General features: G+C 43.0%; 2 long non-coding RNA genes across 2 annotated transcripts in view; one reads left to right on the forward strand and one right to left on the reverse strand.

Moving 5' to 3' along the window:
- LOC106820913 overlaps positions 1-376 on the forward strand; it is a 2979-nt gene extending 2603 nt beyond the window's left edge. The window contains exon 5 of the long non-coding RNA XR_001395665.1: positions 150-376. This is a non-coding gene — a long non-coding RNA (uncharacterized LOC106820913). The remainder of the gene's footprint in view (positions 1-149) is intronic.
- Positions 377-4201: 3825 nt separating this feature from the next.
- LOC106820912 lies at positions 4202-7884 on the reverse strand. The gene is made up of 4 exons (XR_001395664.1): positions 7679-7884; positions 5207-5482; positions 4825-4904; positions 4202-4546 (listed from the first exon to the last, which is right to left on the reverse strand). It is a non-coding gene; the product is annotated as an uncharacterized LOC106820912 (long non-coding RNA).
- Positions 7885-8770: the final 886 nt, after the last annotated feature.

Here is an 8770-nt window from a genome sequence, read left to right on the forward strand (position 1 = left end):
CGAGGAGATGCAGAACGATACGCGCAGAGAGACGAAGAACAACAGGAGATAGGAAGGGGTGGAGCGAGGGGGGGAGAGGGGAGAAGGGAGGAAGATCGACAGAGGGCAGAAAGTGAGTAGATAGAGAAAGGAAAGAAAGAGAGAGAAAGAGAGTTGGAGAACGAAAAAGGAAGGTCGAGAGCGAGCGATGGATAGATAAAAGAAAAACAGAAGAAGGCGACACGAGCAGTGAGACGAGAGATGACGGAGAGACGAGAGGAAGGATGGGGCGAAAGCTTGAGCTGTTAGAGGAAAAGCGAATGGAAGGCGAAAGCGATGGAAATTGTAGATAAAAAGGATGAAAAGTGAAAGTAAGAGACCAGAGAACGCGCACGAACGAAAAAAAAGGATGGAGAGCAAGAGCAGAGGGTCTATAAGTGAAGCGAGAGAGCGCTGAGGAGTTGGAGCGGCGGGATGAGCAGAAGGAGAGGAATTAGCATAGGAAGGCGAGAACAGCCAAATATAGATGAGCTGACAGCGCAGAGAGAGCAGAGAGAGAGGAGAGAGAGGAGACGAGAGAGACTGAGAGCGAGAGCAGGTAGGGAGAGAGGAAGAGAGATGTGTTTGAAAGCGAGATGAGAGAGGCAGTGTCACAGAGGCGGGAGGCGAGCGCATAAAGACGGCGTGCGCGAGAAGAGCAGAAACGAGTAGAGTAGCAGAGACAGACAGACAGAAGGCGAAAGAGGACGAGAGACTGAGAGCAGAGAGAGGATCGAGAGAGACCGCAGAGCAGAGAAGAGAGAGCGACAGAGAAGATAGAGGGACAGACAGACAGCGAAGGAGAGAGAGAGGGGCGGGTGTGGGCAGTGACAGAAACCAAACATAGTTGAGAAGCAGCGAGACAGAGGGCGAGGAGCGAGAGAAGATAAAGATATATGATAATAATTATATATATATATTATATAGAGCAGAGAGAGAGAGAGGACGACAGAAGAGAGACAGGATCGAGAAAGAGAGGAGAGAGACAGATAGACAGTCACACAGGACAGAGAGAGAGAGAGAGAGAGAGAGAGAGAGAGAGCAAAGAGAGAGAGAGAGAGAGAGAGAGAGAGGAGAAGAGAGAGGACTTTCCGGACGAGGAAGAGGAGAGAGAGAAGCAGAGAGAAGAGAGAAGAGACAGGCACAGGACAGACAGACAGACAGAGAGAGGAGGGTGCCGGCGGTGGGAGAGTGACAGAAGCCAACAACATAGTTGAGAAAGACAGCGAGACAGATATAATATATATATATATATTATATATATATATATAGAGAGAGAGAGACGAGACTGTGAGCGGCCGATGAGCAGATGAACATATATATATTGTATAGAAGAAGAGTTTTCAGAGAGAGACACTAGAACATTAGAGAGAGAGAGAGAGAGAGAAGCAGAGAGAGTCTGAGAGAGGAGAGAAGTGAGAGAAGAGGCGGAGGAGGAGAGAGGAGACTATGATGAGGATTATTTGAGAGAGAGACGGCAAAGCGGACAGACGAGAGGCACAGATAAGAAAGAGAGAGAGAGCAGAGAGGAGCGGGTGGGAGTGACAGGAAGCCAAAAACATGAGCCATGAGAGAGACAGCGAGAGATAGAGCAGGGCGAGAGAGATAAAGATATATATATACATATCATAGAGAGAGAGAGAGAGAGAGAGGAGGGTCGGCGACTGAGACAGAAGGCCAAAGATAGATGACGAGAAGATAGCGAGATAGAGAGAGCATTATATATATGTATATATAATATATAGAGGACGAAGAAGGAGACGCAGAGGGGGGGGGAGCAGAGGAGAGAGAGGGAGAGAGAGAGAGTGAACGAGAAGCAGTGCAAGCAGACGAGAGGCAGAAACACAGAGGCGCGAGCGAAGATTGAGAGAAGGCAATGCGCGAAAGAGACAGAAGAGAGGGGGCCGTCGGTGAGAGTGAGAGAAAGAGATAGGAAGGCAGACGGAGCGAGCCAGAAATATAGAAGAGAAGAGTCAACAGCGATGAGAAGGGAGAGAGGAACGCGCCTTGCGAAAGAGAGGGCCGGAAAGCGGAGTGAGATATCGTAGCGTGAAGCGAGAGGAGAAGAGATGGAGGAGAGAGAGATAGAGAGAGAGACGAGAGAGAGAATCTTCTGAGACGAGAGAGAGAGAGAGCACGAGAGCAGAGAGCATGAGAGATGAGCAGAGCAGATGAGATGAGAGACGAGAGCAAGAAGGAGAGAGAGAAGAGAGAGAAAGAGAGAGAGACAGAGGAGGGGTGAGGTGAGAGAAAGACGCAGGAATGTTACGAGTAGGCCAAACATAGATGAGAGAGACACGCGAATAGAGAGAAATAGCAGAGGGCCGAGAGAGAGGAGAGGCAGAGAAAGAAGAATCATAGACTAATAGTGTAAGTAACACTACTATGTTACCGTGAGTTTGTATCTGCGATTTCCCAGTGGCGTATATATCACTTAAGTAAGTTATATTATGAGGAATTCTGTGATATTGATAATTTCAGCAAAGTTCCGTTCATTCCAATGTCACTTGTCCGCTTTTCACAAGTACTTGCCCGCAGTTACTTGTAAAGTGATTTTATGGAATTCTTAGCGTCTAGTATAACTTTGTATTTTGTCTTAATTGCATTGCCAGAAAACTCGTGGACGCATAGAAATGTAGTAAAGAAATAGGCTAGAATCAGTAGTAGTAGTCATAGAAGCTAAGCTTTTAGAATAACATTTTATTTGTATAATCCATTGTACAACATTTTCATAATAACGACTGTTAAAAAATAAAATATTTAATAATGAAATAAATACAACTTTATTTAACGTCATATATAGAAGTCTTTAGCTAATTCTCGTCTGATCGAACCTATCTCTCCGCTCTCACTCTCTCCCTCTCGCGCCTGGCTCTCCCAGACTCGTACGCACTTCCACGCACGCTGTTAATTCTCTCCTCGCTCTCGCTTTCACCTGCGCCTTTCTTCTCTCCTCTGTGTCACTCTCCTCTCACTCTCGCCTCAACCTAAGCTCTAGAACTATAGCCCTCGCTCTAACGCAGCAGCGGCTATAACCACCAATACGGCCGCCGCAGGCCTTTGCTGGGAAGCCATTCGGGCTATAGTTCTAGCTAAACCTAAACCTATGCTGCCCCATTGCAAGCTTCCTAACCGCTTAACTGCCCCCCTCCCCCCTCCCCCCCCACCCCCACCTTGACCCTCCTTCCCCCTCCCCTATTCCCACCTTCCCCCCTCCCCTGTGCCCAATCCACCCCCTCAACCCCCCCCCTTCGATACCGCCTCGTTTTACTCACACGATTTTGCCGCGGATCACCGTCACGGATAGCCTCACCTGGAAAAGCTATCTCTACAATTATCATTTCACTTCAAATTTACAAATTACAAACATTTACAAACATTTACAAATGCAATAGAAAATAGACATCCATGATAAGGAATCAGTGCACTTCCAAAACTCAGTGTAACTGCCACATAGTGGCAAAGTTTTCAGCAAGTTGCAATTTGTACAATTTACACAATTATAAAATTAATAGTAATTATTAGTCAATTGATTCCTTATCATGGTACATCAACACTATCAACAGTTATCAAAACTAATAAGCCAGTTTTGCATTTAGAAAGTGCAGTGCATTTGGGAAGTTTTGGCTACTAAGCATAAAAATATTATATATCTATATGACAGTATGAGATGTATTTTGAAAAATGCTACTTTTAAGAAAAGAAATGTCTCTATGACACTTAGGACAATGAGTCTCACAACGAAACCATATGAGTTACGTAATATAGGCAAGCGCTAATATCCAGGGTGCCTAAATCGGATGCTGAAAATGACCTAGCCAGATAAATTTACTCCACTCGATATGTCCAAAACACAGATAATATTAAAGTTTTATAAGCATTATTATGCACTCATTATAATATCTAAATCAGGGGAAGCACTAAGGTATTATAGGCGAGTAGATTATTCGCTTCAATTTTGTGAAATTATATGCGATTGTGCCAGGGTAAACCTGCGAGCCGGACACCCCAACCCTAACTCCCACGCTCTTGGGAGGGGGGAGGTGCGATTTCCCATGCTCTGACCAGCCAAGTGTTGTCTCACCCACCCTGGCACACGCAAAGCAAAAACTGGCTTATTATTAGTTGATTACTGATCAATCAATTAAAAACTTTTATCAACTGCCACTGCCACTGCCATGAGTAACATATGTTCAGAATTTGTCACTAAAAAATCTGTTAAACTATTTCGATTACTGAATAGCTGAAGTCTAAAAACCGAACTCAATGAAAAACACGACTTTGCATTTGAGTAACGATGTACACACGGTAGCTAGACAACTTGACTTTAACAATGTGCATTTATACAACAGTTCTAGCATCAATGATTTACACACTTACAACTTCTGTCAGCTTGACGAAAACCTAGTACATAAGTGGGCTGGCACGTGCTAGTACTCAGGAGTGACAGTGTTTGCAGCTTCTCAATAAATGGTAGTTGGTGCTCCTGTCCTGTCCTGGGCTCCTCTCCTGTCCCGGGTCTTCTGTCCTGTAACCACATCAAAGACAACAATCTAACACTCACCCTCTAGAGGCTTTATAATACATAATTTTAACATACCATATTTACTCGTGCATATGACGCACCCACGTATTTTGCCTTGAAAAGTTGGAAGTGGATGAATCCACAAAATTTAGGAAAATGTAGAAAAACCCGTGATGTAGACGAAAGTCAATGCCAAAGCTCTTCACTAGGATCAAGAAAGGAATTACTCACTGTAGGGTAGAGCTAGTATGGAAAATTAGCATGCAAGATGTTTGAATTACCAAAAAGTTAGCATGCTCCAATCCCAGCTTCATGACCTAGCACATTGGCACCAATTATTCCTCTTCTCTCTCTGATATGCCTGCAAGGACATTGCATGAAACACATACAGAGTGAACGGATAACAAATAATCTAGCTTGCACCGGTATTTATATCATAGATAACCCACCAGCTATAATAATTCCTACGTTTTAATCTTGATTTAAAATTATAAAATCAGTTTACATATTTCTACAATTCAATAGTCATTTCTAAATTAAATCGGTCTTAAACATTGTCAATTGGTTCCAATTTATGTTTTTCATAGGAACAGCTGTGTCCCTATGTCACTGACACGATGACATGTGGACAGTTAAATGTTGCAATCATATACTTGTACTCACCTTGCTTAATACCTGTCCACCCAACACACAAGTCTTCATAACATGACAATATTTATCTTTGCCTGCGATGACTCATAGTCGCCGCTACTGGTACACTGTGGCTCGTTATTACGTTGGGCCTCATCAGTGCAGATGTTTCGCAGATTCTATCTGTTGGTTTTTTTCTTCGTTTTCCTCTCCTTCTTCTTCGTCTTCGTCAACATCATCGTCGTCTTCTTCTTCTTTTTCGCCTTCTTTTTCTTTCTCCTCCTTCTTCCTCGAGATTATTTTAAACGCCTGCAAAAGTTAGCATGAAGGTTATACCCTATGGTGTGATAGATTAATGTTAAGTATGCAGCTAAAAGCTAGTAGCTATAGCTTGTTGCTTGACCACCAATGGTTTGAGAGAAATCGATTAAAAACAGACCGGATGTGTAGCACTGCAGCCCTCTATTACCATCAACATTTACCTGGATATTTACCTAGATGCCTCTTGTCCCCTCAAGACAAGTGGCTAGGGGTTAGGAAGCTATAAAGCTTATATAAAACCCTTGTTATGCAGAAATATATTGAGATGGCGTCTGAACTGATCTACAGTCTGGCATAATACTGCCTCAGTGGGGAGACTGTTCCATAGCTCGACTACTCGGTGACTAAAGAAGTATTTGCGGACGTCTAATCTAGCTCTCTGTTTGTATAACTTGAACGGGTGGCCCTTTGTTTTGGAGTAGATTGCGAACGTAAAGAAGGTTGGTGATTCCAATTGTGTTTTCAACAAATTCCACATTGGACAGAGCGAGGTTTCTACTCCACAATGTACATACATGTATACTGTTACTAAGACAATATGACATTAGGTCGCTACACTTTCGTCTTTATAAATATAAATATATCACTGACCCAGTGTTTCCCCTGGCCAAAAAGATCAGCGAGAAGGTATTTGTAGGTTGTACAAATTTTTGTTTGGTAGTTGCGCAATCCGAGAAGTGAGCAATGCGAGCACCGAAGGTGATCGCGATGCTAGGGGGGGGGGGGGCCCGGGGGCATGCTCCCCCGAAAAAAAAGAGTGCAATTTGGTGCATTCTAAGCTATTCTGAACACATTAATGATTATATGAGACTCTTGAATCACTTTTTCAAGTTGTCAAAAGGAACAAACAAGCTTCTGGGAAAGGTTTTACTTTCGTTTTCTCCTCCCCAGTCCTCGGTATACCCCCATGCATGGAACAATGCTGCCCCATATCCGCAAAGTTACAAGTGGCTAGAATCTTGAAGTATATACAGTTTACATTGCTTCTAGATATCCAACTGAAAGAAAATAGTCCACTTTCTACGTAAAGAAAAGTGACAAATTCAGTTAACAGCTTTGATTACGTGCGTGTCAGGTGCCACTGGTCGTGCCCTCACTCCCCACGATAACCCCTGCGACATATGAACTTAGTTATGCGGTCATAAAAACACTGGGCTACGCTATATCAGTAGGCCTATATGCCGCCGCAATCGATTTCTTAGACTGGCCCCAAGTATTTGTTCATGTGGCGAATCATGCGTTGAGGGAGTTCGATCATGCCCTCGTCTCTAGATGTTTTGGATACCCCGTCTACGTTCAGGAACGGAGCGTATTAGAATGCGCTCCCCACAGGCAATTGGGCCGTTTCAATAATAAAATGATGGTTAATAAATACAACTTGTCAGTACTAGACCTACCACTGTACCAGTACCAGTAATACTAATACTAATAGTCTTAATGATTGATTTGACCTAATAACTTCACTTCAATACGATCCAATACACCGCTGCAACACACATTCCTATAGCGCGCACGCCATTGTGCACAAATACACAGTAATATAGAGCTGTATTTGTGCACAATAGCGTGCGCGCTATAGGAATGTGTGTTGCAGCGGTGTATTGGGCGGTATTGAAGTGAATTAAGTTATTAGGTCAAATCAAACATTAAGACCATTACTGGTACTGGTAGGTCTAGTACCGACAAGTTGTATTTATTAACCATCATTTTATTATTGAAACGGCACAAGTGCCTGTGGCGCTCCCCTTTACAATTCTGTCTAAACTGCCGTTGCGATAACCGTAGTATTTCAGCGTAATACGAGGGGAAAAAGTGCCGGTCAGGAGGACTGGCAGTTTCGTAGAGATGGTGGCCGAAGCAAAAAACTTGGTGGCCTCAGGCCTCTGGGTCGACACTAATTTCGAACGCTGTCAATAAAGTGTACCGTAGTTTATTGATGGAAGAACAGTGATTTTCGTCAGCGAGGCGGTGTTTTTGGATAAATTTCTGCGTGGCGACTGAGATTTGAGCGAGGCGCCCGCCTCGCTCGTGTCAATGCAGGAGAAACACTGACTGACCGAAACGGTGGACATGCTACATTGCTAGCTTCACTACACTGACTAGAGACTAGAGTGGCTTTGCTTGACCAAGTGACATGCCCAAGTGAAATGCTAACTTTAACATAGGGCTATGGAGAAAGCTTACCTCGTAACTATTGAATGTCTAAAGTCTCCCCACTTTTCATAGCGAGTATCATACAGAAGAAATTGGTTTAATTATTTGTTTTAATGACCAATGTTTGAAATTCACTGAAACATAATAAAGTTCAAGCCATTTTATAAAGTAGTGAAAGCGCCATCTCTAGGTTCATATAGGAACTAAATATGCATTTTCAGCCAAAACTTTTTCACCCTCCCCAAAGCACAAAATGTGGATATACGCGTTTTCACAGTCATATATAAACACACAAGTGAAGTGGGCTCAATTCACTAGTATCAGAGGATATAAATCATGTTTCTACCGAGGTAAAATAACTATTTCTGAGTATGACGGCCAACGCATATGGAATCAACCTACAGGTGAGGGGTGGAATCAGGTAAATCACTAAACATCCCTAAACCATTAATCTGGAGTCCGTGTGACATGCCTACAGAAGGTGCGCATCGCAAATTGCACCCTCGCTACTTCATTCTCTTGCCACTGTTTTATATTTGTTTGTTTTTTAGTCTTCGACGTCAAGGTCAGTGTCTACATAGTGATGAGATCATTGCACGAAAATTATTTAGTGTTGGCTTGCATGTCATATTCACTAAACCATCTTGTTAGGATAGGCGAACCATATGTGTGTGTTTAAATTAGTACCATAAGCGCAAAGCATTCTGTCTTCTGCGTATTTTGCATTATCCAAATCTGGGTGCAATATGAATACATTTACAAAGATGTACAATAAGTTAATAGGTCTTTGCGGTACAGCTTTGCCCAGCATTGCATGTTCTCGTGTTTTTTGCTGGGCAATCCGTCGACGACAGCAATATAAGTTTTGACAACAAGTGAAAAAAAGACAAACAAAACAGAGGAGACAAAAAAAAACAGACGAGGAAATTTCCACATGATGTGTTTTAATATGCAAAATTACTTTCGGACACAACACGATACTTACGATATAATAATAATAAGAGCTTCATGATTATACAAACGAAGAAGGAGAATCGGAAGAAGGAGAAGACCAGCACTAGTTCTCTCTTAGCGGACACAACGACGATGACGATGACGACTAAAAATAAAAACACAGACAAA

The sequence above is a fragment of the Priapulus caudatus genome, unplaced genomic scaffold, assembly GCF_000485595.1.
Source record: "Priapulus caudatus unplaced genomic scaffold, Priapulus_caudatus-5.0.1 Scaffold52, whole genome shotgun sequence".
Classification (NCBI taxonomy): domain Eukaryota; kingdom Metazoa; phylum Priapulida; class Priapulimorpha; order Priapulimorphida; family Priapulidae; genus Priapulus; species Priapulus caudatus.